Source organism: Triturus cristatus, chromosome 5_1 (assembly GCF_964204655.1).
Source record: "Triturus cristatus chromosome 5_1, aTriCri1.1, whole genome shotgun sequence".
Lineage (NCBI taxonomy): Eukaryota > Metazoa > Chordata > Amphibia > Caudata > Salamandridae > Triturus > Triturus cristatus.
The window spans coordinates 868,049,278-868,076,157 of record NC_140587.1 but is presented as its reverse complement, the minus strand read 5'-3'; the positions used below and the strand labels follow the sequence as shown (position 1 = coordinate 868,076,157).

At 46.7% G+C, this 26,880-nt stretch overlaps 1 long non-coding RNA gene across 1 annotated transcript; it reads left to right on the top strand.

Annotated features, from left to right (window-relative positions):
- Nucleotides 1-100: 100 nt before the first annotated feature.
- LOC146831561 (uncharacterized) lies at nucleotides 101-11,885 on the top strand. The gene is made up of 2 exons (XR_014961312.1): nucleotides 101-278; nucleotides 11,375-11,885. It is a non-coding gene; the product is annotated as an uncharacterized LOC146831561 (long non-coding RNA).
- Nucleotides 11,886-26,880: the final 14,995 nt, after the last annotated feature.

Genomic DNA, 26,880 nt, shown 5'->3' with positions numbered 1-26,880 from the left:
AAAATACACCCCCCCTACATGTTCAGAGTCGACGATTACTCAACAGGTTAGAGGTTGAAAGAGGAAGTAGGAGAGAACAAAAACACCCACGTGTGCACACTCAGTAGCACAGCAATCCTGCTGCAAGCAAGGGAAAAAGTGACCCTTTTACTGCTGTAGGGTAAAAAAAATGAAGCAGTAATCAGGATTCCATGGACTCCTCAGGTTTTGGGACCCGGTGCCCCTGCATCCGCTGCAGCAATGGCAGCTGCACCCCTGCACACCCTTGTGCCACAATGGTATGTTGATTTTATGCACAGCTACATTTAAGTTCAAATAACTGTATGTCCAAAAGAGCATCTATGTGTTTGTCTCTCGATAGCAATCTGATTGTTTAATGAAATAGCTCAGCAATGGATTGACATGAAAAATGCATGGACGTCATTTAGGGGTCGCCAGGGGCCGCAGCTGTGACCACTGGCTTACTCTTTGCAACCCCTAGCACTGCCTTTGTGGCCCCTGGCCTCTGGGTTCTCAAAATCGGTGCCAAGAAAACAGTGACACCTCCTCCTCATGGAAGTTTTTGAGCCTCCTTATTTTCCGTCCATTTTTGATTAAACGAATACTGAATAATAATATATTATTTGCTATTAGTGTAATAAAGAATGGAGTACAATTAGCTGAAATATGACCCTCCATTGCAGCGGAGGTAAGTAAAATATGCTTTTAAATGAATGTTGTGTGTGTGCTTGCCCGTGAGTGTGTGTTTATGTGGGAGTGAGAATGTAAATGTGTGTTTGTGTAAGCATGTGTGAGTGAACGTGAAGGTCAAAGGGCATGTAATGTTGCTTCCGCTACCCCTGGCATTTTAGTGAATTGACTTTCATGGAAGAATGCCACTTTCCCCCTGCCTGAGGGGCAGCAGTGGGTTAATACAAGTGTATCAGGCCTGTTCAGAAGTGTCAGCGTCGTCTTTTAACAAGCATTGGCATAGCCAATAGGTCTCGCCTTTGGGACCTTATAAGTGTTTAGTTATCAAGCACAATATCCTTGGTGCAACAACATCAAGTGTTGCATGGCTAAACACTTATAAGGTCCCAAAGGCAAGACCTATTGGCTATGCCAATTCTTGTTTTGAGTGAGTGGCTCGTGCAGGTATGCCACTGTGAGGTAGAGATGCTGCGAGTGCTTTTACAGGAGCCCCTGTAACATTGCGCCTCTTCAAAATGTATCTTGGGTCTGGTGTAATACTTCTAGCCCCTATTCCCGTCTTCTCGCACCCAATACATCCTTAAATGTACCATGTACAGCCGGCGTTGACACTCCTATTAACCCTGCCCTCCAGTGACACTTTACCTGTCACGGGTGGTGGTGGTGGTGGTGGACGTGGTGGTGGTGGTGGACTTTGTGGTGGCGGTGGTGGTGGAAGTGGTAGTGGTGGTGGACGTGATGGTGGTGGTGGATGTGTTGGTGGCTGTGGTGGACGTGGTTGTGGTGGACGTGGTTGTGGTGGACGTGTTGGTGGTGGTGGGCATGGTGGTACACGTGGTGGTGGACATTGTGGTGGATGTGGTAAATGTGGTGGTGGACGTGGTGGTGGTGCTAGTGGTGGACGTGGTGGTGGTGCTGGTGGTGGACGTGGTGGTGGACCTGGTGGATGTGGTGGTGGTGGTGGACCTGGTGGATGTGGTGGTGGTGGTGGACGGGTGGTGGTGGACGTGGTGGTGGTGGTGGTGTTGGCGGTGGACGTGGTGGTGGTGGTGGATGTGGTGGTGGACGTGGTGGTCATGGTGGTGGACATGGTGGTCATGGTGGTGGTGGTGGGTTTGGTGGTGGTGGACGTGGTGGTAATGGTGGACATTGTGGTGGACGTGGTGGTGCTGGATGTGGTGGTGGTGGTGCTGGACGTGGTGGTGGTGCTGGATGTGGTGGTGGTGGTGGATGTGGTGGTGGACGTGGTGGTCATGGTGGTGGACATGGTGGTCATGGTGGTGGTGGTGGATTTGGTGGTGGTGGACGTGGTGGTAATGGTGGACGTGGTGGTGGTGGACATTGTGGTGGTGGTGGAGGTGGTGGTGGTGGACGTGGTGGTGGTGGACGTGGTGGTGGTGGTGAACGTGGTGGTGGTGGACGTGGTGGATGTGGTGGTGGACGTGGTGGTGGTGGACGTGTTGGACATGGTAGTGGTGGTGGACGACTATTGGGTAGGAGGGTGCTTGCAGAATGCGGATGGAGAGGAGGATCTCGAAGGGGGAACATGGGAGAGCAGAAAGAGGCCGAATATTAAATACAAAAAACAGCGAGTAGATAGAACATGAAACAGATTTAACAGGGTGGTCCCTTCTTATAGCGCATGTGAATGTTCCTTAGCACCCCGTTTTTAGTAAACAGGGGGACCATGGGGAGATTAATTGATTAATCACGCATGATGATCGCATGCGGAAGCTGGTGTAGTTCGAGTCACGGCGTTGGCTTATCAATGTGTGATTCTGGGCAAATTAGTTAATCTCCCATGCCTTCTAAAAGGCAATGTGTTCCTGTGTAAATGTACTCTTGTGTAATGTAACTGGGTGTCTTGTAAAGGTCTCTACTACTTATAAGGTCCCAAAGGCAAGACCTATTGGCTATGCCAATTCTTGTTTTGAGTGAGTGGGTCGTGCAGGTATGCCACTGTGAGGTAGAGATGCTGCGAGTGCTTTTACAGGAGCCCCTGTAACATTGCGCCTCTTCAAAATGTATCTTGGGTCTGGTGTAATACTTCTAGCCCCTATTCCCGTCTTCTCGCACCCAATACATCCTTAAATGTACCATGTACAGCCGGCGTTGACACTCCTATTAACCCTGCCCTCCAGTGACACTTTACCTGTCACGGGTGGTGGTGGTGGAAGTGGTGGTGGTGGTGGTGGACGTGGTGGTGGTGGTGGACGTTGTGGTGGTGGTGGACGTAGTAGTGGTGGTGGATGTGTTGGTGGTGGTTGTGGTGGACGTGGTTGTGGTGGACGTGTTGGTGGTGGTGGTGGTGGACATGGTGGTACACGTGGTGGTGGACATTGTGGTGGACGTGGTAAATGTGGTGGTGGTGGTGGACGTGGTGGTGGTGGACGTGGTGGACGTGGTGGTGGACCTGGTGGACGTGGTGGTGGTGGTGGACCTGGTGGATGTGGTGGTGGACGGGTGGTGGTGGTGTTGGCGGTGGACATGGTGGTGGTGGTGGATGTGGTTGTGGACGTGGTGGTCATGGTGGTGGTGGTGGACATGGTGGTCATGGTGGTGGTGGTGGATTTGGTGGTGGTGGACGTGGTGGTAATGGTGGACGTGGTGGTGGTGGACATTGTGGTGGTGGTGGATGTGGTGGTGCTGGACGTGGTGGTGGTGGTGCTGGACGTGGTGGTGGTGGTGGTGGATGTGGTGGTGGACGTGGTGGTCATGGTGGTGGACATGGTGGTCATGGTGGTGGATTTGGTGGTGGTGGACGTGGTGGTAATGGTGGACGTGGTGGTAGTGGACATTGTGGTGGTGGTGGTGGTGGTGGACGTGGTGGTGGTGGACGTGGTGGTGAACGTGGTGGATGTGGTGGTGGACGTGGTGGTGGTGGACGTGGTGGACATGGTAGTGGTGGTGGACGACTATTGGGTAGGAGGGTGCTGGCAGAATGCGGATGGAGAGGAGGATCTCGAAGGGGGAACATGGGAGAGCAGAAAGAGGCCGAATATTAAATACAAAAAACAGCGAGTAGATAGAACATGAAACAGATTTAACAGGGTGGTCCCTTCTTATAGCGCATGTGAATGTTCCTTAGCACCCCGTTTTTAGTAAACAGGGGGACCATGGGGAGATTAATTGATTAATCACGCATGATGATCGCATGCGGAAGCTGGTGTAGTTCGAGTCACGGCGTTGGCTGATCAATGTGTGATTCTGGGCAAATTAGTTAATCTCCCGTGCCTTCTAAAAGGCAATGTGTTCCTGTGTGAATGTACTCTTGTGTAATGTAACTGGGTGTCTTGTAAAGGTCTCTACTACTCTTGAGATCAGTTTGCGCTGTATGAATTTGCTAAACAAACAGCCAGCAGACCTTGCAGAGCAAGAGCCTATTATATCCGTTCATGTAGCGCACGCACAGCAATGAGGGATCTGTACAGCTCAGTACTGCACACTACACAACAAACAAATATCCGTTCACGTAGCGCACGCACAGCAATGAGGGCTCTGTACAGCCCAGTACTGCATTTAAAATTGAAAACGACATCGTATTCTTTCTTGATATTAATTTTAAGTGGTTGTGCATATGTATGTACTTTTACGGCCGCAATAGCCGAAATAAAGGTTCATGAATGAATGAATGAAAGCGCATTAAAGCGCAATGCTCCGTTAATAAAAAAAAAAAGCACGTCGTGCCTGCAGTGAGAGAGTCTCACAAAGAAAAGAAAAACTGCTTAGCGGCTAATTAAGAGACACTGTCTCCCGCCGCAAGTAAAAGATCCCATCCCGGTGGGTGGGGCCAAAAGTGGACAGGGTGTTAACCAGGAGGGACTAAAAAGCCTCCTGGACAATCATAACACCCGGTTTTGCATAATTGGTAACTCAAAATGACGCGCACCAATGCAAAGCACGGGCGGAGCAGAAAGCGAGCTTCTGGAATCGTATCGATTCCAAGTAGCTCTTGCATGGAGAGAGCAGCGCATGCGCGCTGCTAACGCCAGGCGAGACCTAAAAAATAGTGTGTACAACACAGAGGACATGCCCACAAATCAAGTTCTGAGAAATGGTACATTTATACGCGTTGAACCTTTCTCCAATTGTTCTACCACCATGTTATTCTTTTATTACGTTCTCCATAGTTATTGTGGGTGGAATTAACAAATTAAACATTACTTATTTATGCTTTGTCAAGCGTCAAATTAGCAAGCTGTTCTCTACAGTCGTTAAGGACAAAACTTTCATGAACAGGTTGCAGAGCAGAAACATTTCAACCTTTTATTCCACTTCTAGCCACAAGAAGACTATTTTCTTTTTTTAAATCCAAAGCCCTTTGATTATCTCACAGGAGTTAAGTATTCTCTGTCGAGAACGTCTCATAACGGCTGTCAAATCTTTACAGCACACAAACTGTTGACATGGGTGGCAGTATCTTCATTTTGTGAATTCCAGTGCAGGAATGGAGGGCTACTGTTTCTCACGGGCCACCATTGCTGCATTCGCAGTCACGTTAGGCTTTGCAAAGATAATCCTGACTCCTTAATATGCAAGAGGCAGGATTTTGCACATCCTAGCAAATGTCAGTTTTTGTGCGGTAACTGATTACATCAATCGAATGGTAAAAATATTCTCGTTTTGCAAATCGGAGACTGCTTACTTGGTACTTTAGTTCCTCATAATCCATAAAAATATACATTTTTCACCAGTGCTAAATTTAAGAGTTGGAAAAAGGGACGTCCATCACAAATGCATGGAACATTTACAAACGCAAATGTGCGTGGGCAGTCGCACACATTTTCTATGGCATTTCTCAGCCTGTAAATGGGTTTATGGTTCCCTGAAGAACCCAATGTAGAAGAACTCTGAGTGAAATAAATTGAAAATGGTAACTCAATTTCTAGCATTACGAGCAGCCACTGTTCTCCATATTTTAACATGTTCCTGGAGTTCTGGGGAATAACCAAGGGAAACATTGTTTCTGCCAGTAGTTTTAGTAAACCACCTGTCACCAAAAGTCTACAGAATATACCACAGTTATTATTGGAAATTAGCAGTAAAAGTGTGTAGTTTTGCTGAAACGCCTCATGCTAACTTCTGTAAATGTTTACAGTAGTGCAAAAAGTGTAAAATGTTTAAACACCCTATGACAATTATTTCCATTCTACTCTGCTACAGAAAAGTTTAACAGGATGTGATAAGTGTTTGGTCAAAAATGATTTAGAAGAAGAGGAGAGTTGTTTTCCCACCTAAATAAATGGAAATAGTTACATGTGTACTAGTTCAGCAGTCATCAAAAGAATTATGATAGAGGAAATACGTTGGATGACTGCATGTTTTGCAGGTTGGGGTGGTGGGTAATCCGAGGACTGGGATGAATGGAAAATTAATGTACAGAGGCAATGCAATATGTAGGTGAAGAGAGTTTGGGACCAACTTTAAAACAACGTTTTTGTGTTTAAATTACAATTGTGTAGTGCTTCATTCCCTATTACAATGTGCCAAAGTGCATTGTAAGATGTATATCACACTATACTGTGCTGGAGTGCTTGATTGGGAGGGTGTTGTACTTGCTCTGGGCCTCTCTGGGAGGTACTTTGGTGTAGTGCATGAGTGAGCAGAGTGTTGTTCGTGTTATGTCTTGCTTAGCAGTATGATTGTGTGATGGAAGAAGGATGAGCGAGAGATGGGGCGTGCTCTGATTCTGTTAGCTGGCTGATATAAGTTACATTTTAAGTCCTTTATTGTTTGTGCTCATGATGACTACCAACAACTTTTAATACATGAAAAAAAAAAGGAGGTCAAGGCACTAGAAGCCTGCGCCAGTCAGTCTTAGTTTATAGTAGTAAGAGCGAAAATGTGGTGCAAGAAGCCGGGAACGTGATCTTCCTACATCCCCATTAATTGGGAAACCCAAAAGCACAGAGAACAAGCTGGCTCAGCACACAACTATTATCATGTACAATTTTAAAAGTTTACAGTAGTCCACGGAAATCATTGAGCATTAGCACAGCATCTTCTAAATGAGTCAAATAAGCCATCGGGTTACTAGAGACATATTCTTCTTTTATTCTTTTGTTCAAGATTCTTGTATTAAAACACAACACAGAATTCATAGCCGAAGCGGCGCGTTTCGTCCCAACGGGACTTCTTCAAGGCTCTAATGTGTTTATACAATCCACATAAGCGTTTTCATACCAAATTTAATGACAAATATAGATACTTGTAGGAGGAAAATCTTAATATCAAGAGAGAATCAAGACTTCAGGCCGCGCTGCGGAGTTACACTTCACTCATCTCATTCTTATATACTTCAGTACCCACGACACACAGTAGTCGTCTGAACATTTTCCCCAAATACTAAGATTTTCCTCATACAAGTACCTCTATTTGTCATTAAATTTAGTGTGGAAACGTTTATGTGGATTGTATAAACACATAAGAGCCTTGATGAAGTCCCGTTAGGACGAAACGCGCCGCGTCGGCTATGAATTCTGTGTTGTGTTTTTAATACAAGACTCTTGAATAAAAGAAGAATATGTCTCTAGTAACCGATGGCGTATTTGACTCATTTTGAAAGACGAAGTGCTAATGCTCAATGATTTCTGGGGTCTACTGTAAACTTTTAAAATTGTACATGATAATAGTTGTGTGCTGAGCCAGCTTGTTCTCTGAACTTTCAATCCACCTCCTTTGCTAGATACAACAATTCTCTGTAATGCTTGGGTCTGAGTAGGAGGAAGAGGACAGAGGTCCTCTTGGAAGGTATGCTTTTCAGTTATTCATTATGTGAGCAGTTTTTCTAAAGTAATTTGTAATGCTTTAGGGTGTCCCTAAATGATGGCGCGGGACCTGCAGGGACGGACTGCGTTAAAGTCTTCCAAAATGCCACCTGTATGTAGCTGATTTATTTGTGCATTGAGGGCCAGTCTTCTTTGGTACAGAGTGGCAGTGATTAGTGGGTTTAATGATGGTTGCTTAATATTATACGCATGTCTTGTGGGCTTAAACTGCGGGTTTTCCTGGTAAGATTGCTTCTTCTGGCCCCAATCTTGTACATTTTGTATTATGGCCAGCAATAAGTTCTAAAGTTTTGACACCTTTCAATGCTGTTTCCTAAATGATCTTTTTCTTAGGGAAGGAATGATGAGTACTGCTGTCAGTCTTGAGCGCAGGATCCTCTTCTTTGTAGCATGATTGTTATTTCACTTGTAGATTTAAAAGGCATTTCCCTTAGATGGCGCTGTTGGTGATACAAAGTGCTTTAAGGGAGAGCGGTGTTCTATTGTCAGCCAGTGTGTAGCTAGGAGCACAAGTGTCATGTTTTCATTTAGGTTGAAGTGTAATAGCAGTCATGTTAATGTTGACTGGTGTTTATATAGCGCCAAATCACCGGCCGGTCTCTTAGCTCTTGGAAGAGAGTGGTCAGAAGCTACTAAACGGTGTCATAAACAGTGTCATAAACAGTGCATAGAAAGGGAGCTCTGACCGTATTCAGGGCCTCTTCGAACAGGAGCGTTTTAAGCTGCTTCCTGAACAAGAGGAGAGCGGGGTCCTTTCGGAGATGTTCAGGTAACTGGTTCCATAGCTGTGGGACCAGGAAGGAGAAGACTCTGCCCCCTTTTGATGTGGTGTTATACCGTGGGAGGCATAGGCGACAGGCCTTGGAGGACCGCAATGTGCGGCCTGGGACATAGATCTCAAGACGCTCTTTTATGTAGGTTGGAGCTTGCCCATAGATTGCTTTATGGGCAATACAGAGGCCCTTGACTTTTGCTCTCTGCCTAATGGATAGCCAGTGCAACTTGCACAGCAGCGGGGTGGCATGAGACCTACTTGGAAGCCTGAAAATCAGCCTGGCCGCGTCGTTCAGTACCACCTGTAGTCTGTTAATAAGTTTCTGCGGGAGGCCAATGTATAAGGCATTATAGTCCAACCTCGAGATAATGGTGGCTGACACTATCATCTGTAGTAAGGTGGTAGACAGAAGGGGGACAAGTTTCCGCAACTGCCGCATCAGGCCTGTGCAGGTACCAACCACTGAGGTGACCTGGTTGGCCATGGAGAGCTCGGAATCAACTTTTATGCCAAGGCTTTTCTCGACCGGCACAGGTAGGGGGATGGCACCCAGCTCTTGGGGCCAAAGGTGGTCATTCCAGGGGTTGCTTTTGGTGGGGATTACAAGAACTTCTGTCTTATCCGGGTTGATTTTCAGTGAATTTGCTGTCATCCAATTCACTGTAAATCTAAGAATGTTTTGTGCCAGATCCTGTGCATGGAAGGAGTCGTCGATACGGAGGATGAGTTGGGTATCATCTGCGTAGTTAAAAACTCTACAATCCAAGTTGGCTAAGGCCGCTACCAGCGGCTGCAGATATATGTTAAAGAGAAGTGGGGACAGGGCAGAGCCTTGAGGGACGCCACAACTAAGAATGCCTTTGTCCGATACCAGCTCGCCCAACTGGATTCTCTGGGACCGACCTAATAAGAAGGATTCGAGCCATCGGTGTGCCAGCCCGCAGATGCCCAAAGCAGTGAGACTGGCCAGCAGTTGAGCATGGCTGACAGCAGCGAACGCTGCTGAAAAATCTAATAAGATCAGGGCGCTAGGTTTTTTACTGTCAGCTATAACTCTGAGCTCATCAAGTACTGACAGCATCACCAGCTCAGTACTGTGATGGGCTCTAAAGCCTGCCTGGCACCCCAGGAGTAGCTGGTGTTCCTCTAGGAAAGATTAAAGTGTTTTGAGAACATGCTGTTCCAAAATCTTCGCCAGGAAGGGTAGCTGGGAGATGGGCCTATAGTTTTTAGGATTGGCCGCGTCTGCCCCGGACTTCTTTAGTAGGGGGATGACTCTAGCCTCCTTTAGGTTAGATGGCAGGTACCCGGTCTCCAGAGAGTTGTTTAACATAGTGAGGATCTGTCTTTCCAAACCGGGAAGGGCCTTTCGGAAAATCCTAGGAACTTGATTTAGTCCGAATCATCAGGGATGCTGGGGAAGCTGAGTCTAGTTTGGGAAAAGTGGTGAGCAGCAGACAAGGGGGGGGGGCTTGGAGCTGGAGTAGGGAGTTTTGATTGACAGGAGTGTTATCGATCTCAGAGAGAATATCCCTGACCTTCTGAAGGAAGAAGGATTGGAAGGCATTGCAGTCAATAAACTCAGCTGCCGGTTTCCGCTCTGACTTTTGGCTGACTTCTTTCAAAATTCTGAAGGTCAGTTTCTGTTTGTTTACTGGGAGGGAGATTCTAGTCTCATAGTACTCGGCTTTTGTAGTCATGATAGATTTTTTGTATAAGGTGAGTAAAGTCTTATAAATTTCCAGCTCAGCTGGGTCATTGGCTTTACGCCACCGTCTCTCGGCTTGGCGGAGTTTTTGCTTCGTTTCCCTCAGCACCTGATTAAACCAGGTAGCTCCTTTACCCTTTTCTCTGACCCTATCCCTTCGCTCTGGTGCCACTAGGTCTATGGCTGCACGCAGACTACCCGTGAGGGTGTCGCTTTCCTGGTCCAAGTTTCCAATTTCAAATTTAGGGTGGGGGGAGCCTGAGTAGGGTGTCCACTAAGGTCGCTGACTCAATTGTTTTCCATTCTTGGGGTGGTTTAGGCAGTTGGCTGTCTATCGGGACCCAGCAACTAATTAATGAGTGGTCAGACCAAACACAGGGGCTGATGTTCATTAGAGTAGCCCGTGGTTGTGAGGTCCAAATAAGGTCAAGGATGTGACCTTTGGTGTGAGTAGGGCCATCGACCAGTTGATGGAGCCCCATCGAGCTCAATAATGTCTTGAGTTGGCAGGTCAGGGGCTCTTTTGGTATTTTATCCCAGTGGTAATTGAAGTCCCCGACCACAAGCAGCCGTTGATACCGTGTGCAGGGGTCAGAAATAATCTCTGAAAGGAGATTGTTGAAGCAAAGGGTTGACCGCGGGGGACGGTACACTACCAGAAGCAGAAGGCAGGAGTTTTGGAATGAGATTTTAACCCCAAGAATGTCTGCATTATCGATATTGTCTGCCACAATTTTGGTAACGATAAGCTGCTTCTTAAAGAAGATGGCCACACCCCCTCCTCTTGTTTTATCTCCACGGTTTTGCCACAGGACATCGAAATCTCCTGGTAGGGCTGCGATAATGTCTGGGACTGAAATGACCCCTAACCAGGTTTCTGAGAGTGCCAGAAGGTCTATATCCCCATCCTGAAGGAGTGAAAAGACTTCAAGGTGGTGTTTGTGTAGGGAGCGTGTGTCAAGAGTTGCCACCTTCAACCTTTGCTGGCTTTTGGATGCAGTGTTTTTGTGAGGTGCTGGGGGTACTGGGGGTGGGATCGTATGTCTGTCCCCTCCATTGTTCCTCAGTATTTTTCCCCGCCTAGTTTAGCTACAATGTTGTTGCTTAGAACATGATTACCTGAGGCTAAGAACTGCAGTTCTTCCGCGGAGTACGTCAACAATTGGCCTGAGGTCCTGCTCTGGTGTTTAGTATCCTTTGAAATTTTCATAGTGTAGACCAGAGAACTCTTGGGTACAAACCATGTGCATCATCGACCCATGGTGCTACAAGGGTGAGAATGGCCTATAGTTTCATATGCTAACTAGGTGAGGTTAGAAATGTATTATCAAAACTGCTAAGATCAACGTTGCCAACCTGCACTGATTACACCTAATCCATACTAGAGTTTCATAGATCTTTCCTTACTCACAGAATACCGCTCTGTGGAAGTGCCATGAAGTCTCTGACAAGAATCCAGCTCATGCTCTCAACATTCAAGACCCACGATATTGACACCATGAATCAGACATACAAAGGGGGGAGAACGGAATGGGACAAACCAGAAACAGCTGGTGCAAGACGTCTTCCTTGTCGCTCCGGGTTAAGTCAACTCAAAGTGTGCAAAAAGAGAAGATACATTTTTAGCTCTCTGCATCTAAAGTGTTTACCAACTTAGTAATTGATTGTTATTGTATTAACTTAAATATCTTTTTTGCTAACATCTCTTTCCCCGTTATGCTCCTCGACTACTTATGTGGTGTGGAATCTGATCCTATAAGGAAATAAAGATTTCCATTAGATTGTGCTATCTAAAAATGAGACTGGTATTTTTCAGTTTGCAATCTGGAAATCTCACCCTAAATTTTGAGTGGGATTTGTCAACTGGGAACAAAATATGCAATACTTATAGTTCAACACTGTAGTTCAAATAATAAAAAATAAATTATCTTCTCAGAGACTCTCTACTTTTTGAATATACAAATTGAAGTAATTACCCTCAAAATGTTTATCAGTCAAATCCACATGGGCACAGTTCACAGGAGAACTTAATTTCAAAGGTATGGCAAAAGCCACAAGGCCAATACAACTAGTTGAGGCTCCAAAGCTACCATAGAGATATAGGACCTACTGCATGACTCTAGACCTGCTCTTCTTAATGGAAAACCCAAACTCTGCACAGGACATAGCTACAGCCATCCCTGTCAGCTGCAAAATTGCCAGTCAAGACCATCAACAGAAGTCCGGAGGTGAAGTCACCATCATATTCAAAGAAACCATCAGCTGCACCTCCTACACGGACACCCCCACCCCCACGGACACCATGTAGCTGGTGGGGGTGTCCGTGTAGGAGCTGCAAATATATATATACATATATATTTGCAGCTCCTACACGGACACCCCCACCAGCTACATGGAACACCTCACATTCAAGATATGCATCACAGCCAACTTTTCCCTGGGCAGAACCCTCGTACACAGACCACAAGGAACCCATACCAACTTCTCCTGTGACATCACTGACTTTGTCGCACACCTCATCATGGGCGCCAGCACCTTCATGCTCCTCAGAAACCTTAACTTTCACCTAGATGACCACACGGCCCCAACCTCTATGCCTTTCTAAAAAACCATGCAAATATTGGTATCACCCAGCATATTACCGGACCACCCACTTCACGGGACATCTATTGGGCTCGATTTTTTCCTCAATCAGCAGCTTCACAGTTGAAAATCCAATAACAGAGACCTGGACAGACTATGCCGTTGTCAGTTTCATCATATCCATCACGCACCGCCAGATACTTACCACAATCAGAACCCCCGACCGCAGCTGGAAAAGCATCACTGAAGAGGAATGGGCTTCCATCCTTTCAGCGCACCGGCCCAAGCACGCACACCAGCAACTTGCTGAAAGCCATCAAGAACGGCTCAACAGCTGGATCACCGCATGCGTCAACATTCTGGCTCTCCTTAAGCACAACCCAATGGCAAGAGCTCAACCACAGGCCACTTGGTACACAGAGGAACTCAGGCTGATTAAACGCCACTGCAAGGACCTTGATTACAAATGGCGAACAAGTCAAGACCTCACAGAAAAAGGCTTCTTCAAACCTGCCCTATGATGCTTCCGCCAACAGAAACGAAACACCAAGTGCACAGATCTTGCACATCGCATTGACACTGGCACTAACAGCAGCAGGGAAATCTTTGCCATCATCAAATATTTCACTGTCCTGCCACCTCCAGCAACATCACCCCCTCACAAGACCTTTGTAACAAGCTCTCAGAATTCTCTGTAACAAAATCACTTCCATATATAGCACATTCAATCTTCAACCAGATCCCATCACTGCTATTACTCAACTTCCCATCAGACCCAAAGAACAAACCCTGACCCCATGGCCTGCCATCACCACCATAAAAATCGATGCTGCCTTGAAGACAATCCCATTGGGCACCACATTTAATCATTGCCCCCACCACGTCTTTATCAAAGGGCTCCTAACGATCAGCAATACACTGCCATCCATCCTCAATGCCCCATTGCCTCAGTGACATTCCTGGACAGCTAATACTTGCCACTGTCATGCCCCTGCTCAAGAACCCATCCGCTGACCCAGTTACTCTTTCTAACTACAGCCCCATTTCCCTCCTACCATACCAGGCAAACTTTTTAGAGAAAATAATCAACTGATGCCTCACCAACCACCTCAGCAACCACCAGCTAACTCAATGCCACCCAGTCCGTATTGAAGCCCAACCACAATACAGAAACAGCACTCATCGTCGCCATAGACCATATCCGCATGATCCATGGAAGAGGAAGTACAGCAGCCCTCATTCTCTTGGACCTCTCTACAGCATCTGACACCCCCTCCTCATCAGGTGCCTGCACAAGATTTGCATCCAAGGACCTGCTGTCCGCTGGATCTACTCCTTAACGGATAGAAAACAAGCTGTCAGCATGGCACCTTACACCTCAGAAGCCTGTAGACTCATCTGTGGAGTTCCACAAGGTACCTCACTCATCTTCACCCTTTTCAATGTATACATGATCCCTCCGGCCAACGCCATCTACGCACAAGACATCAGAATCCTCTCTTACATCGATGAGATGCAGCTCTCGTATAAGATCCTCAACACAAGAAACCAGTTCACCGCCTGCATGACCGTAGCCACTAGCTGGATAAAAGCCAACTGTCTCAAGTTCAACACCAACAAGACATAAGTAGAGATCGTCAGCAAGAATACCTAACCATGGGACTCCAATGATGGCCGGCTGAACTCGGTCCCACACCCAGCACCCACACCAGGAACCTTAAAATAATCATCAACAGCAAACTGGAAATGACTGCACAAGTCAACACTGTCACTGCATCCTGCTTCCACACCCTGCAGATGCTGAGGATGATCTTCAAATGCCTCCCGAGCAACACAAGAAAAATTGTCACTCATGTCCTCGTGACCAGCAAGTTGGACTTGCCGGGATCACCAAGCAACTCACTAGAAGACTACAAACCATTCAGAGATCGAAAGCCAGACTCACCCCCACCTCCCACAAAGAAACACACCACACCTCCAGGAGCTCCACTGGTTCCAGATACACACACAGGCTTATTTCAGATTCCTCATACACACATTCAAGGCATTACACAATTTATGCCCACCTACCTGAACAGTCGCATCTCATTCCACCAACCACACAGGCAACTCAGCTCCTACTCGCACACATACGAAGCATGCACAGACACCCCAAGAAAAAGAGAGATAGGACAAAATATGGCTTATCAATGGCTAATTGGAATAGCATCCTGGTGAACACATTAAACATTTTACCAAGTTATTCCTGTTATTGGACCTACCATAGCCAAACATCCTAGTGGTCCAAGAAGTGAAATGTCCCTAGAAACCAACTCACCAGTGTGGCAATACCTGGGTAAAAAAGGGACATTTACATTTTTATGTATGCTTTGCACATGACCAACGGTGAGACAATCTATCTTATAAAGATGTTGTAGTACAAATTGATACAAAATCATTAGTGGATTATGGACAAATAACAATATGTTGAATTCATAATAAAGTAGCGTTGGTGGCAACAAAGGTCAATCAAGAGCATTGTGAGGATTGTTAGAATTAGACACTAGGGAGAAGTGGAACTGATTACATATATTCTGGCGGGTCACCGTATGTAGGGTGACAATGAGATTATATACTTACTCTTGTATACCATTTACAAATAACCATTCATTACTCATATTTTTCATGCTGCATGTTCCTCCCGTGCACAATACATATTTAAATATTAATGGTGCAGTTTTATCTGATGTACCACTGACAGAAAATTGAGAACAAACATTTTGTGTGGACAGAATATTGTATTGAAGTATCGAGGGCCAAAATATTGAGAAGGTAAGCGCAAACAGGTGAGTATAGATTTACTATTCTTTACTCCACATCTACCTAAGGTGCATATATGTGGAGTTATATAGAGTTAAACTTTGTTTACCTATAGAAACTTACTGTCACAATATTTTTGTCCTCGACATTCTTGACACAATATTTTGTCCCATGATATTTCTGTTCCCAATATTCGGTCTAAACACCTTATCGGATGACTTACCCATGTAAACACCACATCTTGAAGAGTGTGCACAAAGTGCATAGAAGTCTGAAGTGTTGGTATCCTAGTTAGTCTAGAAGGATAAAGAAGGAGATAAGGAGTGCAGCAGTAGCTCCTTGAAGTCTAGACCTTTTCCGCTCAATGTCTGTAGCTGGTTTGCTACACAATGTGTGAGGCATATTGTGACACACTGTCCATATATTGTACTAAAGCTTGGTCAATAGGTGGCTGGCTTGAACATTGTAGATATATGTCGACCCCTCCACATTGTTTAATTAGTGTGCAAGACTGAAACTCTCCAAATTCTCATAAGATTCCATCGCTGGAGATCTTGGCAAATACTCTTGATTTACCCAATAGATGGTGGAAGAGCTGGTTCTCGTGTGACTTAGAGCAAATTCAACCCACAAGAGCTCTTCACCATGATCTCTTACAAGCAACTGCTGGTACGAAATCGAACCAATGTTCAATAAAAGTGATGCATATTTTCATTACACAGGTTGACATGCAGTGCGATTTGCAGGGACTAGCACAAAATAAAATCCCCCTTTAGTACCTGATGAAGGGGCATTCTGAGTAGGCCTGGGCGAAGCACTACGCTACGCTCGCGTAGTTTGCGAAGTTCGCGCTACTTCGCACTACGCGAACTGCACGTAGCACAGTGCGAACACGCGTAGCGTAGTGTTGCGTAGTGCTGCGGTCATTTTTTGCTTGCTCGCGGTCCTCAACGTCAAGTTGGCGACCGCGAGCAAGCAAAATGACATCCTGGCGAGACTTTTTCCTTGTTCGCGATCGCGAGCATGGAAAATAAACCTCCCGGCGAGATTCCCAACGCGAGAAGGTCAGGTTTCTCATTGCGAGGGGTCGCGTATGCTCGCGACCGCTCGCGATGAGAAACTACCAGTTCGCGTTGAGAAAGCTGCAGCTCGAGGAAAAATCTACTCGAGCAGCAGAAAACTACAGCTCGCACTGTGCAAGATGCCATTTTCAATGATTGCACAGTGCCGGTTGCTTGTCCGCACTGTGCAATCATTGAAAACAACATCTTGCACAGTGCGAACATGTTACTTCGCAGTTCGCGAAGTGCTACGCGTAGCTCGCGTAGTGCGAACTTCACTTTGCGTAGCTTCGCGAAGTGCTACTTTGCGAACTACGCCCACCCTTAATTCTGAGTAAGTGGAAGGAGCTGAAACATTTGTAGAAAGATGTTTTAAAAAAGCTCTTGGAAATCCGCAATGATTTTAGAACTATCAAGCTGATCACAAATTGAATTGCAAGATTAATATCTTCTAAACTGAGGCACAACTTTATTACTTTTTTATATGTAATGAAAGCTTTCTATTTCCCATTTCTAAGGCGTAGCACTGGGTCTTTTAATCAATACGGTTATCCGGATTGTTCTCTTTACACCACTGTCTATAAGAATTCTGTATGTGGTATGAAAAATTGTAATGCATTTATGTGTTAAATTTGATCTTATTCTTGTAGATGTATGTCTAATTGAATATTATAGGCTTCCAAAAATTATAAACATAGGTAATCCATGAGCGTTTACAGGTTTTTCCATTTGCCAATATTCTGTGGTCTTCGCCCTGAGAACCGTTCCCTACTGATAAGTTACTGAAGTTTCACCCAAGGAGGATAACTTTCTTTAACTTCTTATTTTCCTGTAAAATGCCACCAGCCCCTTACTGGATTACCGGGAGGCCCTTTACTTTTTCTACAGCTTGAGGGGGCTTTAGCATAACAGGTAGCAGTGGAGCTGATGGTGGAGGGAACGCAGGCAAATGCCAGAGGTTGTACAACATAAAGGGCCCTATTATGATGCTGGTTGGAAAGCCTCCAACGACATCTAAGATTGACTGCCTTATTATAATGAAGGCAGTCGGAGTGTAACTGTCGTTCTGACCGACTAGCTTCTGATGGGCTCAAGGAGCCCGTTGCCCAGTTGGAACCAGAACGTAATCCCTTAAGGATGGGGTTTCTGCCTTTGGGATTAGGATGTCGGTTTCATACAGCCTTCCCATGCCGGCCTTTCTGACATGGAAAGGCTGTCTGAAAGCAACTTTGGGGGCCTCCGCTGCCTACGGTTGTGAGCCTGAAGGGAATCTATGGTGCCCACCTGTAAATCCCTGCACCGTCTGGCAGGCACCGTGAGGTGACTGCCACACGGTGCATGGATTTACACAGGCTCCCATTTCTCTATGGGAGCCTGTGTTACTGCCGGGTTACAGCCGCAGCACCAGCGCCCATAGTGAAATGGGAATACGTGACCGCACCATGTGTGGTCGCATTGTAAATTGCGGTGTCGTGACCGCCACCTGGAGGTCGGTCGGTCCCGAGACCGCAGCGGTACGTCCATCCGACATTGTAATCATGCCAATAGTCCCACCAACGGATCTATGAGTAAATATTTCCTAACCATTGATCTACTAAACACCCACAGACATGGCAGAAAGTGTGCCCCATTTACGACAGTTATGGGATTATGCTGCACAGCTCAGGGACCCCTGCTCACCCCATTGCCAATTCTGTTTTAAGAAAAAAGACAAATGTTTGAATATAACATAGATTTTGTTTTTTCAAATAATGTACGCAGTGCATATTAAATTGACTCAGGTAAGGTATTAAAGGAAGTCCTTTCCTAAAAATGTATCGAAACTAATATTATTTCTACTTCACAAAAGCGCAGATAACTATTTATCTTACTTGTCAGGAGGCAGACCCCCTACTGCAGCTGCATCAACATTCTCTTGGAGCCGAATCTGGTGGCTCAGTGGACTGATACATCCACTCCCCAGACCTGTGTCTGGTCACATGCTCACAGCCTCGATTCCTGGTCGGGCTCAGCTTTTCATCCTTCCTAGGCTGATAAAACTAGAACCATTGAATTTGATAGCAATGCATATCTGTCAATGGCGCTAAGAGACCTCCTCGTGGTGAACGCTGCACTCTTCGAACACACGTGTTAGTCATCTCGCATCTCATGACACAAACACGGGTAGTTAGAAATTACAGGCCTGCTAATCTTTACATCAGCGGATATCTTTAGACTTACTTCTGCATTGAGTGTGAACAGACCTTTTTAATGAGGGAACGAGGGCAGGCCAAGTGAGGCGGGGAGGGCTGTACTGTTAAGGAGCGCCTTGTGTAAACACGGTTGATAACATTGTGTAAGTACGGGCGGATTTTTTCAAACTGTTTAAAAGAATGACCAAGCAGGTATACATTTCTCTTTGTGAGCAGAGGGGATTTCCACCTGTCCTTTGCCATTCGGAAGTTTCCTCCTCTTGGCATTCGTCAGGGTATGACGTGGCGCAGTAGAGGAGCAGGAACACACGATCCCAGAGTACCTACTTGCTGCTAAGAAGGGCCAGTCCTGTTCCAGTAAATTTGCCCCTGGTGAGAAGTGCAGGTACTTTCCCTTTCCAATCAAAGAAGTGAAGGTACAGAGTGCCTCCAGGAGCTACACATTGATGGCACTGGTGCTTGTGGAGAAACACGATATATGTAACAAGCACCACGGTAACGCACAAGGCAAAGACAGTGCAAGCTGTGCAATACACACCCACTACCAGTGGTGTAAGGCAAAATGTTCGGGGCCACTTTGAAGAGTGTGATAAGGGACCCTGGGGCAGATGTACGGCCCGTTTGTTACCATAAAATTGGTCTCCCATGTACAAACCCTATTTTGCGAGTAGGTAAAATATGGTTTGCGACTCGCTATTGGGAAGGGGCGTGCCAAGAGTGTCCCTTCCTAATAGTGAGTCTAACTGCAATGTATGTATTTGCGGTCGCAAAACACTCGCAGTTTACCACCTACTTCAAGTAGGTGGTAAGCCACTTGCAAACGCGCAGGGGACCCCTTTCCCTTTGTAAGTGTGTGCGAAAATATTTTTTAAGAGCAGGCAGTGGTTGAAAAATGAAACAGAAACGTTTCATTTTTCTTTTTTAAATGCATCTCGTTTTCCTTTAAGGAAATCAGGCTGCATTTTAAAAAAAAGACCTGCTTTATTTAAAAATAAGTCACAGACATGGTGGTACTTTACCTGAGAATACTTTTTTGGCAGCCTACGCAGCAACCCTACACATATACCTACTCCCTGCTGACGAGAGGCAACTACCTCGAAACACGTGTCCACGGATGGCTAACGCGACACTTACTTTCACTTAAAACTTTGGCACAGGCGTATTCGCCGACACTACTTCATGGACCACAATGCCTTGGGATAACACGCTGGTAGGACGAGCAGAGTGTGGCCAATCGGATTTTTGTTTGTATTCAGGCACCCTTGAGCCGGTGGGGCTGACGAGCCCATGGATCAGCACCTGCGCGCCATGAGTGGTACTTTACCTGAGAATACTTTTTTGGCAGCCTACGCAGCAACCCTACACATATACCTACTCCCTGCTGACGAGAGGCAACTACCTCGAAACACGTGTCCAGGGATGGCTAACGCGACACTTACTTTCACTTAAAACTTTGGCACAGGCGTATTCGCCGACGCTACTTCATGGACCACAATGCCTTGGGGTAACACGCTGGTAGGACGAGCAGAGTGCGGCCAATCGGATTTTTGTTTGTATTCAGGCTCCCTTGAGCCGGTGGGGCTGACGAGCCCATGGATCAGCACCTGCGCGCCATGAGTGGTACTTTACCTGAGAATACTTTTTTGGCAGCCTACGCAGCAACCCTACACATATACCTACTCCCTGCTGACGAGAGGCAACTACCTCGAAACACGTGTCCAGGGATGGCTAACGCGACACTTACTTTCACTTAAAACTTTGGCACAGGCGTATTCGCCGACGCTACTTCATGGACCACAATGCCTTGGGGTAACACGCTGGTAGGACGAGCAGAGTGCGGCCAATCAGATTTTTGTTTGTATTCAGGCTCCCTTGAGCCGGAGGGGCTGACGAGCCCATGGATCAGCACCTGCGCGCCATGAGTGGTACTTTACCTGAGAATACTTTTTTGGCAGCCTACGCAGCAACCCTACACATATACCTACTCCCTGCTGACGAGAGGCAACTACCTCGAAACACGTGTCCAGGGATGGCTAACGCGACACTTACTTTCACTTAAAACTTTGGCACAGGCGTATTCGCCGACGCTACTTCATGGACCACAATGCCTTGGGGTAACACGCTGATAGGACGAGCAGAGTGTGGCCAATCGGATTTTTGTTTATATTCAGGCACCCTTGAGCCGGTGGGGCTGACGAGCCCATGGATCAGCACCTGCGCGCCATGAGTCGTACTTTACCTGAGAATACTTTTTTTGGCAGCCTACGCAGCAACCCTACACATATACCTACTCCCTGCTGACGAGAGGCAACTACCTCGAAACACGTGTCCAGGGATGGCTAACGCGACACTTACTTTCACTCAAAACTTTGGCACAGACGTACGCGCCGATGCTACTTCATGGACCACAATGCCTTGGGGTAACACGCTGGTAGGACGAGCAGAGTGCGGCCAATCAGATTTTTCTTTTTGCGAATGCTGTTCAGCTATCCCCCCCGCACTCCCACCCTCATACAAAGAAATGTTGATTACCAATGCTGAGCACCATTGTCAAAAATAAAAAGCGTGATAATGACCAATACATTTGCACATGCATCAGGAAGTGGGGTTGGAGGAGTAGCTTAAGTGCAAGAAAGAAGTGCCTTCCGGCCATCCACGGACAATGCCGTTGAAAAAAGAAAAGCAGATGATCATTACTTAGTGTGCGCACTAACTGGATTCAGGGTACACACAGGTTGGGAATCGACTGCATCGCTTAGGACTATGTTCCTCAGTGAGCCATGTGGGTGCCTAGACAGATAGTGATTACCTTCAGGTATAATTTTCCTTGTAGTGCTCTGCAGTGCTTAATTTGAGCTGGTGATTACTGGCGGGGACCACCAGCACTTATTCTTGGCGACCGGCACTTATTGCTCCTCATCAGACTTTTCCCGAGATCAAGAGAAGGAAAAACAGAAACACAGAGGAAGGGAAAGACAGACAATCTGTCACCAAGGGAGAAAGCAGAAACATGTCAGAGTGAGATAACAGGGCAGAGGGTGTCTGGCAACAAATTAATGAGGTTTGAGGTGGATTCAGGACTATGCTCCCCCTGTATTTAGCACACTGACATTTTATAGCGCCAGCCACGGGTGTCTGAGTAGCACTTTGGGCACCGACCCTTATTATTTTACAGTTTAAGTACTGGTGCTCTGTATCCTTCCCAGGCAATTGTTATACAATTTTGCAGCAGTTGGACAGTGTTACATTGATGTTGGTTTCCAAGATCAAGACCTCTAGTTCCTAAAAGATTGGATTATGGACATTATGGTTTATATAGAAATATCTTGATGCTGCACGTGAGTTGAAAACAAACTTTGAACTATTCCTTGTGCACTTGTTTGAACTCAAAAGACGGATGGGGTAAGGTCTACTGATAGTTCTTGTAACGGAATAGGACTGATTATTATGAGAATAAGTCTCATGTGTGCAAATGTTAATGGATTTAGCGTACAAAGGGGCAGATTTACAAGCCCCCTGAGCTGCCAGAAAGTCACTTTTCGTGATGTACTCGTGGCGCAGGGGGCTCCTCCATTCTACAGCACACATTGAAAGAGGAAAATGCCTGTAGTGATTGTTTTTTTTGCAGGAAGGTGCTCCTTCCTGCACAAAAACAATCTCCCCACGACGCAGGCATCTTTGCACCATGGTGCAAGGGTGCCTGCGCCAGCGCATGGCTGCAGTTTGTGCGCCAGCGCAGGGGGAAGCACAGAGATGTGACATATTCTTGTAAATATGTTGCATCCCTGTGATTTGGAAGTGCCACAGCGTGGCACAGCCAAAGGGCTTGCGGTGCCACGCAGCGGCACTTCCTTGTAGATCTGCCCCAAAGTATTTGATTTCCGGTCTGTATATCTATTGCTTAGTGCAGGATCTCACAGAATCTGAATCATGTTCTTTACTTATCAGTTCTACGGAAGTCCAGGGGCGTAACACAGGCACCCGCAGCCCCCCCCCCCCCGATGAGGGGGGGGGGCCAAGCTCCAGGGGGCCCCCTCAGCACAGCACTTCGGCTGGAGAGATCCTGATTGAGTCCGGAGGGGACCTCTCCATGTACCTTGCAGGGGGGCCCCCTCAAATTTTGTTACGCCACTGCGGAAGTCAAGTAGACATTATGGGGCTTGTATATGTCACTTTTCCCATGTTTAAAATTAGGCAAAAGTGGTGCAAGGGGCTTGTAAATTAGCCCCTATATCCCTCTCCCACAAAAGAGTGTATAGTGACACAGCTTGAGGTAGTTATTTTAAATATAGGGAGATGTGTAAGTGTATCGGTATTTTGCAAGATAGGTATGGGTCTTTTAAGTGTAGCTCACAGGGAATTCTAGTTACCTGTCATAAAGAGTTGGTTATACTGATACAAGTTTTGTTCAGTGTACCAATGACAAGTTCTTTGTTTATTAGAGTTCCACTACAACCTATCAGAGTCCTTGACCCCGAAAGTGATGGGGGAGAGTGTACCTGTTTTTCTTTCTTATTCCATTTCTTATCCAATTCACGTTTCAGTGCTTCTACTTCTGGCCCTCATATTTTAGTGTATATGGCCATTGGTGGGTACAGTCAGAGATGGGAAAGAACAATGCTTCCGTTGGATCACGCACACAAGGTTAGTGCAAGCCTGACAATTCCTCACTGGACAAGGACAAGTATGTCAACAGACATTTTTTCCTTTTAATTTACTGTTTGAAGTGAAATGGTGTAAGAAACTGGCTCTATATATACTGCACCAAAGTGAGGTACAGTGTGTATAGAGTCCAAGAGTCTCCAGAGGTTTGGTAGAGGTTAAAGTTAGATAGAACCTTACTCTCTAAAGTGGTAGCTCGATCGAGCAGTAAGGCAGTATCAGAAGACAGTGTAAAGCATTTGATGTACACAATCAGCAAATGAAGTCACACACTCAAGAACTGAACTCTAGGCCAATTGTTTTGTATAAAAAAAATATACTGTTGTTTTATTTCTAGAACCAAGCAAGCCTGGTACAGGTAAGCATATAAATACTTTGCAGTAGTAATTGACTTGTTTGAACACAGTTCAGAATTGCAGTATAACTGGTACTGGTTTTGATTACAGGTTTAAGAAAGCAGTTGGCAACACAGTGTAGGAATAGTACATTCAATTGAAGGGGCTTTTTAAGTAAAATGCAGTTAATTACTTTTCAGATTACTTTTCTAACGACAGGACTGGATACTTGATTCAGCCCTAGGACATTTCCTGAAAACAGGTGAGTAAATGCGTTTTGGTTAAAGGTATGATTTTTAAGGAATATTATTGTATTTCAAAAGTTGACACTTAAAAACTTTTTCACCTAGAATAACCAATGTTATCCTATGGGAGGAAATTCACTTAGCAGGTAAGTTAGGTTATCGTTACTTTTTCTTACTCAGTGCTGGATCCTGGATTCAGCACTGGGACATTTCCTGAAAACAGTTGAGAAAATGCGTTTTGGTTAATCGGCTGATTTTTAAGGAATATTTGCAATTTTCAAAAGTCGAGAAACTTTTTGGGAGAAAAAGTGTCAATGTTATCCTATGAGGAAAAATGAGTTATCGGTTTGAAGCGAAGTAATCGGTCTTTTGAGTTAGGGTTCTGGGGTTAGACTCCGGGGTCTCCCAGGGTCAGTGATGCACTGTTGTTGCACCTTCATCGGCACTCGGGTGGCTGGGTGCAGAGTGTTGAGGCCCAATGTTATCCTATGGGGCATAGGGGGACTCCGGTTGGTGGCTGCTGGCAAGCAGGCCACGGGGTTGTGGGAGCAAAGCGCCTAGAGTTAAGCTCAGGGCACATTGGGGACCAAGTAAGCACCAAAGGGGCACCCTCAGCGGCGCTAGGGCAGCCGGGTGCAGGTTGCAGTTTTGAGGTCGGGTGCCCTGTTGAATTCAATGGAGTTTCTCCGGGACAAAGAAACACTGCAGGCTCGGGGACGAAGATCTTCCAGGAGTGACCACCACTTCGAGGGGTAAGTTGGGATGTAGAGGGATGGTTATACCACTGGGTTGGGCACACAATGCCGTGGGGCGTCGGGTGCAGGGGTACCTTTGGACGTCGGATTTTCTTACCCGCTCTGGTCGTGGTAGGGGGGTCTCCTGGATTGAGGCTGCAGGCGTCATCTGGAGGCTTGAGGCAGGTCAGGGGTCGCCGGATCTTGGGTCAGGATCGCCGGGGGGGCCTCCTTGTGGTGTTTGTTCACTCAAACACAGGCCGGGCTCGGCGGGTGCAGTGTGCTGGATTCGCGGTTTCTGGCTGGCACCAGAAGCTGCAGTTTAAACACGTCCGGTGTTCTCGGGAGAAACAGCTTGGAGAGTGAAGGCAGGCAGGTCCTCCGGGGTTTTTGAGGTTGCTGGCCGCTGGACACGCCGGGGTTTCGCAGGAGCAGGTTCGAGGAGAGACAGGACTGTAGGGCTGGGGCCAAGTCAGTGGGCGTCTTCCTCTTGTTAGCTCTGCAAGGCTTCTCATCCTTCTTCTTGTCTTGTGGTTTCTGGGTCTGAGGAAGGAAGGTTCAGGGTGCCCCTAAATACTACATTTAGGGGCGTTACAGGTAGGTAAGGGCAGGGACCAATGGGTCCCTTCCCTGAGGTGGGTACTCTCCCTATTCTGCCACTCTCCAGTGGGAGGGGGGCAGGAGCCTGTCCCTGGTTGGCTGGGTCCCCCCATGCTGAAGATGACGGGGACTCGAGGTTGTGCTTCAACTTGCCTCCCCCACCTTAGGGGTCGAGTTGGCAGAGGTGGGCACACCTCTCTTCCTCACTTGTTTTTCTCGTCGGTTCTCCCGCCCAAAGTGGGGGGTAGAACCAGCAGCAAATGGTCTGGAGAAGCTCACGAAGGCGGCATGCCTTTGAAGCTTCTCCTTCGTGAACCCTGCCATCCTGGGGGAGGAGGCTTGGCACCTCGTCCCAGGATGTGCATTGTTTCAGGCCCCCGAGAGCAGCAAGCTCTCGACCCTGGGGTCCAGAAACATGTCTGGTGGTGGCAGCCTGCGCAGCCACACAGTCAGGACACTGGGAGTTGGTTGAGTTTCAGGGGGCATCTCTAAGATGCCCTCTGTCGTACATTTTACATTAAATCCCATACTGGCATCAGTGTGGGTTTAATGTGCTGAGAAGTTTGATACCAAACTTCCCAGTCTTCAGTGCAGCCATTATGGTGCTGTGGAGTTCGTAATGACAACCTCCCAGTACCATGTACTCGTAATGGCAGCACTGCACTCACAGGGCCCAGGAATGGACCTGGGCACTGTAGGGGTACAGGGCTCATGCACCTGCACCCTCACCACTGGCATAGGGCACCCAGCTAGAGGGGTGACTGATGTATGCCAGGGCAGTGGTTTGTGGGCATAGCACACAGGGATGTGTGCCATGTCGTCTCTTTGTTTTGTTCTGCACCCAGACACTCGGCCTGCAAAGGCAATGTGTGTGTGTCAGGGTACAGGGCCTCTAAGGGTGGCACAATAAGTGCTGCAGTCCTTAGGGGCCGTTTCTGGTCACATTGCCCTGGGTACCTATGGTACCATTTACCTGGGGCTGACATGTGGCCAGAGATGCCAATTGGGTTTAGGCTTCAATGCAGTTTTAGGGAAGGAACACAGGCCCTGGGTACCTAATTGGCAGGAGCCCAGGGCACACTCAGTCAAAGTACATCAGCTATTCAGCAAAAAGTAGGGGCATACCATGCAAGAAAAAGGGCACTTTCTCACAAATGGAAAATAAAAAAATGTAAAAAGTGCATGAAAATGCATCATTAAGAAAGGAAAAGCATGGCAGCAAATTGCAGTGGCTGGACCATCTCCCCCCACCCCGATAAAATAAAAATAATTTTACAAAGTCAACGGGCTGGGGTGGCTGAAGGGCAAGGCAGCAACTGTGGAGCAGGTGGGGGGAGGAAGTAAATGGTCATTGAGTGGATTGAATATTGGAGCGCATGGAGTGCTATGTAAATAATGGAAGAGCTGTAAAAAAGCCAGACAAAAGCTGAGTGGAATGGAAAGGGGTAATACACAGAGAACACTGAGGGGTGGGAATGTGAGGCCAGGAAGCAACACATGGCGGAGAGCAAGAAAACACATGTACTCCCATTGAGTGCTGAAAGAAAAAGAAAAGGTAGTTCCCTGAATATCTGTAGAGGAGGATACAAGTCATCCAATCAGGATGGTAAAAAAAAAACACTGGGCAAGGCGAACAATAAGCACATGAAGAGGAAGGAAAGCTATTGAATAAGAAGCAAGAAAATGAGATTCACTAGAAAGCTAATCA